The 12,082-nt window shown below is 43.6% G+C and overlaps 1 pseudogene across 1 annotated transcript in view; it reads left to right on the forward strand.

Moving 5' to 3' along the window:
- LOC308513863 (translocation protein SEC62-like) overlaps positions 1-1,333 on the forward strand; it is a 127,154-nt pseudogene extending 125,821 nt beyond the window's left edge. The window contains exon 2 of the transcript in view: positions 241-1,333. The product of the transcript in view is annotated as a translocation protein SEC62-like (transcript). The remainder of the gene's footprint in view (positions 1-240) is intronic.
- Positions 1,334-12,082: the final 10,749 nt, after the last annotated feature.

The raw sequence follows: 12,082 nt of genomic DNA on the forward strand, positions 1-12,082 counted from the left end.
TTCCATGTCACACACACAGCTTCCTTATGTACAAAGAGCTGGGGAGGGGGGGTGGGGGTGGGGAGAGTAATGGGACAGTTGTGGCTTAAGTGCCACAGACTCTCATAGTTCTTGCCTAGATTTAGTAGATTTTCTTGAATGAATATTTCTCCATTTGCTCTATGCCCTCAGGACAATTTCCAGAGACTTGGAATGATTTATTAAAACACATATTTTTCCAGACACAGGAAGTGAATTCAGGAAATTGGTGAACCAACTAAAGAAAAGAACTTTGTAGCCAAGTAGCTTCAATTCAATTGTCCAACAAAAGCCACCAATATGATGGGTCACCCGGTTGGTTATTTTGCTTCAAAAGCAGTGGATTGCCTTTTGGATTCAAAGTGGGCAAAGCAAGAAAGGAGAGGAAGCTTTATTTATAAGGGATTCTGTGGTTGACTACTGCAACAAACTTTTAAAGAAAAAATTTTTTCACTGGGCACTAAAAATAATGAAAATGAAGTATGATAAAGACATAAAAAAGGGGAAAGGGAGAGCTGAAAGTGGAAAGGAAGAACATTAAAAGAGCAAGAAAGAAAATCTAAAGGATGAAAAAACCAAACAGGAAAAAGAAAAGAATAGAAAAAAAAAAAAAAAAGATGGTGAAAATGAAGAATCCAAAAAGGAGGAAATTCCAGAAACTCCCAAAAAGATAGAAACTAAGAAAAAATTCAAGCTTGAGCCACAGGATGATCAAGTTTTTCTGGATGGAAATGAGGTCCTTGTGAGGATCTATGACCCAGTTCACTTTAAAACCTTAGTCATGGGATTAGTTCTTCTGATTGCTTGCATAGCAGCCACCCTCTGAATGGCAGGAATGAGAGTAGGTGTGAGTGCAGGCTGTTTTCTGGCCAGCATCATTCTCCAAGCGGTTGCTCCTTGCATTCTATTTCTCGTCATTTGGCTCATAACTGGAGGAAGGCACCTCTTTTGGTTCTTGCCAAATTGGACCGCCGATGTGTCCTTCAGGCCTCATCTTAAAGAAAGATGAGAAATCTGAAACCAAAAAACAGCAGAAGTCCAACAGTGAGGAAAAGTCACAGTGAGGAAAAGGAAGATGAGGAGGGAACAATAGGGCTAGGAATCGTGGACTAGACGACTCAGGTGGAGAATGGCGTTCTGACACAGAGAGTGACAGGCGGGAAGATGACTGATCCCACACAGTAGTGGAAATGGGAATGATTTTGAAATGATCACAATCGAGAAACCGGAACAACAAACAGGTGGGATTCATGAAGAGGAGGAAGAAGATGACAATGATGGAGAAACAACTAAATCTTCACATGAAAAATCATAATCTGCCCAATTTGGGGACTAAAAAGACCCAAGAGGTTGGATTTTCTATGTTGGCTGATCATCATGACGCACAGAGGATGTCTGTGGCATTCTTCACACCCAGTTACTGAAATGTATTTGACATCTGAGGACTATTCAGTTCCTCATTCCACAGAACACTGTTACTGGTGCAGTCAAAGGCCATTGATCAGTTTTATCTATTTGAAAATTTTACAGTACTAGTAAGTAGGTCTCATTAGTTACCAAAGGTTCACTTTCCACAATGATATTCAGATTAATGGCATTTTTGATAGTCATATGGCTTTTTACTGTTAGATTAATCAAAAATAACTAAAAGGGATAAAAATGAAACACCAACACTTCAGATTATGTGTAATTATGGAGCCATTTCATAGTTTTGTTACGATGAAATGTTTAAACTCGTGGTTTTTGATAGTTAAGCTTTTGTCGATTATAAAATTATACCAGGAAATTTCTAAGATTCTGAGTTAACAGGGTTCAAAAGCATTTTGTGGAAACAAGCCAACTAGTAATACTGCAACAGCACGTTTAGTTTAGCTACAAATTCTCCTTTTGCAACTTGGAAATCCAAACTGGTTTGCACACCTGACTCGGAGAAAGGTGCCATCTCCGCCCGCAGAGAGAGCAGCGCTGCTGGAGGGCGATCGCTCTGCTCCCGTTTCCTTGTCCTAAAGTAACATGTGTTCTGTGTGTAATTTACAGCAAACATTGTCTTTTAATTGTTACTTGTTATTTAAACATTTTCTTAACAGTTAAATTTGTAAAATTAAGGTCATTTAAGGGTATGTTTTTAGAGAAATGAAAGGTTCCGTAACCCACAGAACATCTGTGATCTTTCTACAGTAGCTTCAAGTTTCGTGCCAACATTCCATGTATTTGAATGAGTTTAAATGATCCTGTTAACTAAGAATGGACTTGAAGTAGCTGTTTTTATGCCTTATTGCTCATTTTGATTTATCTTAAATCTCCTCATGTGGAAGTGGGGGACTGTATTACCCAACCAGAAGGCACTGCTATGAGATAACTTACTGTTCTAAAATATCGAATTAAAATAAAGAGCAATATATATATATATCTCTCCTATATAATAAAGAGCTAATATGCTAATTAGACAGAACAGCAGAATGACTGTCTTGATGACCTTCCAGATGAAGGCGGGGCTGCAAGGGCTGAGGCAGCTGGGGCAGTGGAGAAGCCCTGAAGGGCAATTGGGGCCAGCAGCTGCTGCTCACACCCACTGATGGTGCTGAGCAATCGGGGCTGGCGCCAGACACTGGGTGCAGGGAGTGGGTGCAAGTGGCGGCTCTGGCACCAACAGCAGGTGTGAGCGCCAGGCGGGACCGTGGTGCAAGGGAGCAAAGAATTTTCAGGAACCACCAGAGGCTTGCCCCGATGACAGCAACAGGCAGCCCTGCCTTGGTCTGGTGCCCCCGCTCACTGCTCCACCATCCCGCCATGGCTGACACCCACCATCTTCTGTGCTCTGCTGCCTGCTGCGGACATTCTCTATGTTCTGTGCGCGCTCCCTGGTGGTCAGCGCATGTCATAGCGAGTGGTTGTTTGTTCTGCCCTTTGGTCTATTTGTATATTAGCCTTTTATTATATAGGCTATAAATGTTCATGAGTTAAATTGTTGTTTTTCTAGGAAGAAGGGTCTGGGAAGTCCTGCCCCTCCCCATGCCACTCACCACTTTTTTTCTCCATCAGTTTTCAGCCATTTGACAATGATGTGCCTTGATATGGATTTATTTTTTTTCTCTGCTTGTGGTTTTACTAGACTTGTTAGATTTATAGATTGATATTATTAATCAAACTAGAGGCCCAATGCATGAAATTTGTGCAAGAGTAGGCCTCCCTTCCCCCGGCTGCCGGCACTGGCTTCCCTCTGGCACCTGGGACCCGGGCTTCCCTCACAGCCCCAGCTTTGTCCGGAAGGTCGTCTGGAAGGACATCAGTCTAATTAGCATATTACGCTTTTATTATTATAGACTAGAGGCCCAGTGCATGAAATTCGTGCACGGGGGCGGGGTGGTGGTGTCCCTCAGCCTGGCCTGCACCCTCTCCAATCCGGGACCCCTCGGGAGATTTCCGACTGCCTCTCTCAATCTCGGATTGCTGGCTCCTAACCACTCATCTGCCTACCTGTCTGGTCACCTCTAACCACCTCTGCTTGCCTGCCTGATCGCTCCCAATTGCTCCCCTACTGGCCTGATTGCCCCTAACTATTCCCTGCTGGCCTGATCTCCCCTAACCACCTCTACCTCTCCCCACAAATGGGACCCAGGCTTCCCTCCCTCTGGCCGGCCACAGGCACCCAGGACCCAGGATGGCTTCACCTGGGCTGGCCGCAGCCACAGGGGACCATGGGTGGTCGGCTTCACCTGGGCCGCAGCCACAGGCACCTGGGACCACGGGGCAGGCGGCTTGTCCCTCTCCCAGGCCGCAGGTGCAGATGCAGACACTGGTGCCTGGGACCACGGGGCAGGCAGCCTGTCCCTCCCCTGGGCCGCAGCCCCAGCCACTGGCTCCTGGGACTGTGGGGAGTGAGGCTTGTCCCTCTCCCAGGCTGGGCCGCAGGCACAGGCGCAGCTGCTGGTGACCGGGACCGCGGGGCATGAAACTTGTCCCTCTCCCAGGCCGCAGGCGCAGGTGCAGCCGCTGGCACCCAGAACTGCGGGGCAGGGGCTTGTCCCTCTCCCAGGCTGCAGCCTGGCTGGTCCCCATTCCTCTATTATGAGCTCATTTGTGCCTGGCTGGTCCCCATTCCTTTCTCTCCAGTGTTGAGTGTCTGAGCCTTTACAGCATGAGGGTGTGATGACCATTTATTTGCATATTAGCTCTTTATTATATAGGATTGGAAACATTTCAGCCAAACTTCCTTAAATATTCTTTGTTCCATTAACGCTCTCCTCTACTACTGAATAACACTTATGGTAGATGGCTTATTTTCCTATGGGTAGTTAAGGCGCTGTTCATATTTTTTTTCTCTTCAGTTTGGTGATTTTTGTTGACTTTTCTTCAAGTTTCTTGATCTTTTTTCTTCCATTTTCAAACTGATGTTAATCCCACCCAACATTTTATCAGATAATTTTTATTTCAGATATTGCATTTTTCATTTTATCATTACCATATGGTTTGTTTTAAACCATGTTCATATCTTTCCTGAAATCATCATATTTTCAGACATTCTATCTATTTTTTCTGTAAATTCTTTAACATATTTATAATAGCAACTTTAAAGTCCTTAAATGCTAATTTCAACATCTGTCTTGTCTATGGGTCTCATTTTTCTGCTTCTTTGTGTGTCTGGTAGTTTTTATTGCATACTGGACATTGCAAATGATACATCGTGAAAAATCTAAATTCTGTTATCTCCCTCTGATGAGTATTGGCTGTTGTTTAAGAAAGGAGCTAAATTTCTTGTGGCTATCCTTAATCATTTGCAGGCTTGTTTCTACATTTCACTGGGCTAGTTATATTTTATTTTTTGCCCTTAGTCCTAGGGTTTAGCTCAGAGTCCTGGGATGTGGTCCTTATATCTAAGATATGATGCTTCTGCATATCACAGAAATGAAAGAGATGTTTATTAGTTTAAGCCCCCCTAATTTTGTAGATTTTAACTTCCAATTCTACCTCCCCAGCACCATACAGCTGCTAAAATCTCTGCTCAGCTCTTTCAGCCACCAGCTGTTGTTTTCTGCTGTGCTCCTTGGAGTCTTGCCCCGTGCATTTGCAGTTAAAGGGTTAGCCAAGGCTTTGAGGAGAGTTTGTATATAGATCTGGGGGCGCTCCCCATTAGTGCCTTCTTCAATTCCCAGTTGCTCTGGCAGCCCTGTGCACTGGCCTTTTCTTATTCAGTTCAATAAGTCTGTGCTCTGCGGACTAGTGAATATCTGCAGGGGAGAGCCAGGCAAATGGATTCCAGCTCCTCCAGCTCGTGCCTGCTCTCAGCCCCTCTCCAGTCAGTTGCTCCCTGTACCCATCCCGACTGGGGATCAAACAGGCAACCCTTTGATGCAGAGGACGATGCTCCAACCTGCTAAACCACCTGGCCAAGGCTATTTTATAACATTTAACAACGTATTAAAATTGAACAACATGTTTTAGATATTGTTCTGCGTCCATATATATATCCATCCACCTTATTTCCTTAATCTGACATACGGTGCTCCAAGTATTCAACTATAAGGCTATATAACACGGATAAACTCTTCAATGAAGCCCAGAGTTATGAGTTAGATCTTTTCAATGTTCTTTAAAAATACTAAGTTACTTTATTTTGAATATAACTCCTTACGAAAAATAGACCATAAGATACTAGTTATATTTGGGTATGTGGCATCATGGATTTAAATAACCCTCTATTAATGTGCATTTTGCTTTTTTTCCAGTTTTCCTTATTATAAACAATGATATAATGAACATCCTTATACATTAATTATTTGGTCTTTCCAATAGAATTTTTATCCTGGGAGTGGAATTGCTGAGTCAAAGTAAATCTACATTTAAAAATGTAATGTGTAATTACCAATTACTCTCTAATAAAGCCTATATAAATATTTGCTCTCCAATAGTATATGGGAATCCTTATTTTTTCATAATCCTATATAATAAAAGGCTAATATGCAAATTGACCAAACAGGGGAACAACCAGTCGCTATGATGCACAGTGATCACCAGGGAGCAGATGCTCAATGCAGGAGATGCTCTCTAGTGGTCAGTGCACTCCCATAGGGGGAGTGCCACTCAGCCAGAAATATTGAGCTGGGCTCACAGTTGGCAAGTGCAGCAGTGGTGGTGGGAGCCTCTCCTGCCTCCAAAGCAGAGCTAAGGATGTCTGACTGCTGGCTTAGGCTCACTCCCCTGAGGACATCCCCCAAGGGCTCCCAGACTGTGAGAGGGCACAAGCCAGGATGAGGGACCCCAGCCATATGCACGTTAGGGGCAACCAGGCATGCAGGAAGAGGCAGTTAGGGGTGATTAGGCAGGCAGGCAGGTGAGTGGTTAGGAGCCAGTGGTTTTGGATTGCTAGAGGTATGTCCGACTGCCAGTTTAGGCCCCATCCCTGCAGGATCGGGCCTAAACCGGCAGTCGGACATCCCTGAGGGGTCCTGGATTAGAGAGGTGCAGCCTGGCTAAGGGACACCCCCCGTGCACAAATTCTGTGCACCAGGCCTCTAGTTTTAAATAACATTGGATATTGTTAGTCTTTTAAATATTTCCCATAAGCATAAACCATGCATATGACATCTCATAAAAGGGGGATATCCAGCCCTCTTCTGCTGTCCCTTGATCCTAAGCTTTTTCCCCTTCCAGCTCATGTCTCAGTCTTGCCTGCCTTTTGAATAGGACAATCAATGCTGTCTTCTGGGCTCTCCTCAGAAACAATTCAGGTCCCAGCTCCAGGCATGCTTCCCCTGGCTGTGCTGATAAAACCTTCTCGACCTGGCCCAGAGCTTTATCCCTTACTGTTGCTACTCCATGGATATCCCTTCCCCACAATCTACCTCATTCCCTTCACAGTCCCTCATTCACTGTCACAATTTACCTCATTCCCCCCAATTTAAAATAGTTTTGTTTGTGTGAATTAAGGTCATTGCAATTTCAATTGTTTCTGCAACAATTTTGTCAACTTTGTCAGCAGGAAATGCTCTAATATGCCTCCAAAATTACTGCTATAGCTTCCTTACCTTCCTTACTTTAAAAGATAAACATTAAGAGAGAAAATTGCATACTGGAACATTTTCTCAGTAAAATACATGTGAAGAAAGAGTCGAGTGCACTTTAGAGATAGAGAATGAAACAGACCTGTTTGCCCATACTTCTCTGGATTCCCACTAACTTACACAAAGTTTTAAAAATATATATGAACCCAAGAGATAAAGGGAATTGGAGAGAAAATAATAGCTACAAAGTGATGCAAGTTAGAAAGCAGGAGGAAAGACAACTGAGCTAGCCAACCCAGGAAAGCTATATCTTAAGTGAGCAAGCTCAGTAGGAGCCATTTTCCAATACAGAGTGTCAAAGTCTCAAGAATTAGAAGTGTGAGGGGAGATTAAAGGGAGGACAGAAGTCTAAGAGGCAGCCAGATTCCACCCCCAACTCCACAACAACAACAAAATTCCTCTTCCTATGAGGTGGCTAGCTCTCCTTCCTATCTCAGCAGAAAATGGGGACTCATACTCTGGAGAGAGTGAAACAGGAGGTCTTTGAGATGGATAGTAATTGTTTTGAAAACAGAAGGATTAAGTACTAAATATCCAGGCCCTCTCCTACAGTTCCTGGCCCTTTTTATTTCTTGGTTCCCAGAATACTATGCAGGATATTAGAAGATTCTTCTGTGAAAAACAGCTTAAAAGCCAAAAGAAAAGACCTAAAGAGAATGGCATTAGGGCTATCCAGTTAAATGCCCACCTTATCTCCCTTCAGATGATTAGTTGGTCTTCAAGGCCCACCCACAATACAGAGTTGCCATTAAGCTTTTTTTTTTTTAGTGCCCCCATTTTAAATATAAACAAACATCCATGGATCACCAGACATTAAAGACAGAGATTAAAAACAGATTAAATTAATTTGGGGAAAACATAAATTAGATAAGAAGATGAAAAGTAGAAAAATCCTGCTCAGAAGATGGCGGCATAGGTTAACACCGGAGATTGCTGCCTCGAACAACCACTTCAAAAAACAACTAAAAGACGGAACGGACATCATCCAGAACCACAGGAAGGCTGGCTGAGTGGAAATTCTACAACTAGGAGGAAAGAGAATATCATACCCAGACTCAGAGGAGGCGCAGTGCTGAAGTCAAATACTGAGGTGCGGAGTGCGCGCGGAGCGGGCTGGCGGCGGAGGGTGGGGTTGTTGTTTTCAATCAGGAGGGAGTTTCAGACTCTGAGCTCCAGATCCGGGCGAGTCTCTAGGGACCCAGACTCAAACGGGAGAAGCGGGACTGTCTGACTTCGGTCGGAAATCGAAGGCAGCTTTCTCTCCGAGGTTTGCAGCGGTTGCTGGGACTCTGAGAGGCAGAGCCCCTAGGGACAGAACTGAGAGCAGCCATAACTGCTCACTCCAGCCCACCCTGTAGATCCCCAGGGACCCGCCCCGCCCAAGCCCTGTGCAGAGCCATTTGCCGGATAGCCTCAGGCAAATGCTAGATTAGCACCGCCCTAGAGATCCAGCACAGAAGCTCTCCCACTGCAGACACAGCGAACTCTCATAGCCAGTTAGCCTGCAGGTCAAATCACCCCTACTATTGCCGACAACAATCAAGGCTTAACTACAACAAGATTGCACACAAAGACCACTAGTGGGTGCACCAAGAAAGCATAAAAAATGCTGAGACAAAGAAACAGGACAAAACTGTCAATGGAGGATATTGAGTTCAGAACCACACTTTTAAGGTCTCTCAAGAACTGTCTAGAAAGCCGCCGATAAATGTAGTGAGATCCTCAAGAAATCTAATGAGACCCTTGATGTTGTGATAAAGAACCAACTAGAAATTAAGCATACACTGACTGAAATAAAGAATATTATACAGACACCCAACAGCAGACCAGAGGAGCGCAAGAATCAAGTCAAAGATTCGAAATACGAAGAAGCAAAAAACACCCAACTGGAAAAACAAAATGAAAAAAGAATCTGAAAATGCGAAGATAGTGTAAGGAGCCTCTGGGACAGCTTCAAGTGTACCAACATCAGAATTATAGGGGTGCCAGAAGATGAGAGAGAGCAAGATATTGAAAACCTATTTGAAGAAATAATGACAGAAAACTTCCCCCACCTGGTGAGAGAAATAGACTTACAGGTCCAGGAAGCACAGAGAACCCCAAACAAAAGGAATCCAAAGAGGACCACACCAAGACACATCATAATTAAAATGCCAAGAGCAAAAGACAAAGAGAGAATCTTAAAAGCAGCAAGGGAAAGAAACTCAGTTACCTACAAGGGAATACCCATACGACTGTCAGCTGATTTCTCAACAGAAACTTTGCAGGCCAGAAGGGAATGGCAAGAAATACTCAAAGTGATGAATACCAAGAACCTACAGCCAAGATTACTTTATCCAGCAAAGCTATCATTCAGAACTGAAGGTCAGATAAAGAGCTTCACAGATAAGGAAAAGCTAAAGGAGTTCATCACCACCAAACCAGTATTATATGAAATGCTGAAAGGTATCCTTTAAGAAGAGGAAGAAGAAGAAAAAGGTAAAGATACAAATTATGAACAACAAACATGCATCTATCAACAAGTGAATCTAAGAATGAATAAATAATCTGGTGATCATATTAGAATCAGGGATATAGAAAGGGAATGGACTGACTATTCTTAGGGGGGGGGGAAGGGGTGTGGGAGATGCAGGAAGAGACTGGACAAAAATCGTGCACCTATGGATGAGGACAGTGGGTGGGGAGTGAGGGCGGAGGGTGGGGCAGGAACTGGTAGGAGGGGAGTTATGGGGGGAAAAAAGAGGAACAAATGTGATAATCTGAACAATAAAGATTTAATTTAAAAAAAAAGATGAAAAGTATCAGAGAGCTAAGAGAATATATTGCAAACATGAAGCAATAAGATGCTATTTTAAAAGGAAGAATCACAAAACAAAAAAGTCTTAGAAAACTTAAAAATGGTATAAATTAATAATCCAATTAAAAAGTAGGAAAAAATTTTGATGAAACCTTCCAAAGGTAACAAAATGACAGGAAATAGAAGAGAAAGAAATAAGAATATTTAAGAACTGAGACAGGAAGTCAAATATCCAAACAATATGAGTCATAGGAAGAAGAAATAGTAAAAGGAAAATGAAAGAAATTAAATCACCAGAAAAAATTCAAGAAAATTTCTTAAAACTGAAAATCATCCTATCTAATAAAGAGGGAATATGCTAACTGACCCTCACACCATCACAAATATGGCAGCACCCACAGCCAATAAGGAGGGAATATGCTAATTGACCGCCCCACCCTTAAAGATGGTGGCACCCACAACAACAAAATGGCAGCGCCCAGTCCCCTCAACCCCACCTGGGCGGCAGGTGTGTGGCAAGGCTCTGCTTGCCTGCCTCCGGAGTCCTCCAGTCCCCTCAGCCCCCCAGCCACCCAGGGCCAGCCCAAGGCACAGGCAAGCCTCAGATGGCGGCTGCCCAGCTGCCCAGGGCTGGCCCGGATGTTGGCTGCCCAGCCACCCAGGGCCTCCTGAGGCTCAGGTAATCAGAGCCAACTGAGGCTTGCACTGCCAGCAGTGGCAGCAGCAGAGGTGTGATGGAGGGGTTGCCTTCCCCTGATCGATGGGTCGCCTCCTGCCCCTGAAGCCTCCCAGACTGTGAGAGGGGGCAGGCCGGGCTGAGGGACACCCCCTCTCCAGTGCATGAATTTTCATGCACCTGGCCTCTAGTTGTCATATAAAAAGGATCCATCAAGTGTCCAGCAAAATAAATTAATTATATTAGTCAAAACATATCACTGTTTTAAATATAAGAAAATTGGACATTTTCAAAGAAAAAAAAATACTAAAATCTCTAGAGAGTAAAAAACTGGTTAGAATCTCACAGAAATACTAGAATGGCTTCAATCTTCTCAACAGCAACCCTAGATGTTAGAAGGAATTCTGTAGAAAAAAATGAATTTTACAGAATTTTATACATAGTGAAACTAGTAAAAATTAATACAAATACAGTAAGTAAAAATGAAAGCATAGAAAGCATTTTCACACATGCAAATTCTCAAAACACGTGCCCACTATGCAGTGTCCTAAGGCTGCAACCTGATGAGCTGCTCCACAAAAATAGGGGAGTGAGCCAGAACGGGAAAGACATGGGACCTAGGGAAAAGGGATCCAATGCGAGAGAAGTGAAAACAACGCCCTGCATGTTGTTGAAGGGAAATCTCAGGACAGCAGGTCTGGAGGACCACTAGTCTAAACTGGAGCCAGTCAGAAGACAGGAATCTAAGATGATGAAATTGGCAGGTGCCTAATGTGCATGAACATTTGGAAAGGAGATTAAACTCCCAAGGGAGAATTTAAAAATGAATTAGTGGTAAATACATAGACAATAAACAAACAAGGCAAATAACTCCAAGTAAAACCAAGAGCTTTGTAAGGAAAAGGAATCATAGTTCAACATTTATATTAACACTAGAGGCCCAGTGCACAAAATTCGTGCACTCAAAGGGTCCCTCAGCCCAGCCTGTGCCCGCTCACAGTCCAGGAGCCCTCAGAGGATGTCCAACTGCAGCAGAGGTGGGAGAGGCTCCCATCGCCACCGCTGAGCTCACCAGCTGTGAGCCTGGTTTCCGGCTGAGCGGAGCTCCCCCTGTGGGAGTGCACTGACCACCTCAACTCCTGCGTTGAGCGTCTGCCCCTTGTGGTCAGTGCGCATCATAGTGACCAATTGTTCTGCCATTTGGTTGATTTGCATATTAGCCTTTTATTAAATAGGATATTAATATAAATCCAACCAAATTATGGCATAAATATTGGGAGAATGAAGGAGAGGAACTTCATGTGGGGGAAGGGGTATTAAATGTAGGTGAAATTATTCCATAGTCCACAGTGAGAAGGCAGTGAATAAACCCCAAAGATTGAAATATCAGTGACTTAACAATTCCACTCCTACATATGTAACCAAGATAATAGAAAACATATGTGTGCACAAAAACTTGTAAATGTTTATAGCAGCTTTCTTCATGATAGCAAAAAAGTAGAAACAAACCAAATGTTCAGCAATTGTTGG

Source organism: Myotis nattereri (assembly GCF_964212035.1).
Source record: "Myotis nattereri genome assembly, chromosome: 2".
In the NCBI taxonomy this organism is placed as follows: domain Eukaryota; kingdom Metazoa; phylum Chordata; class Mammalia; order Chiroptera; family Vespertilionidae; genus Myotis; species Myotis nattereri.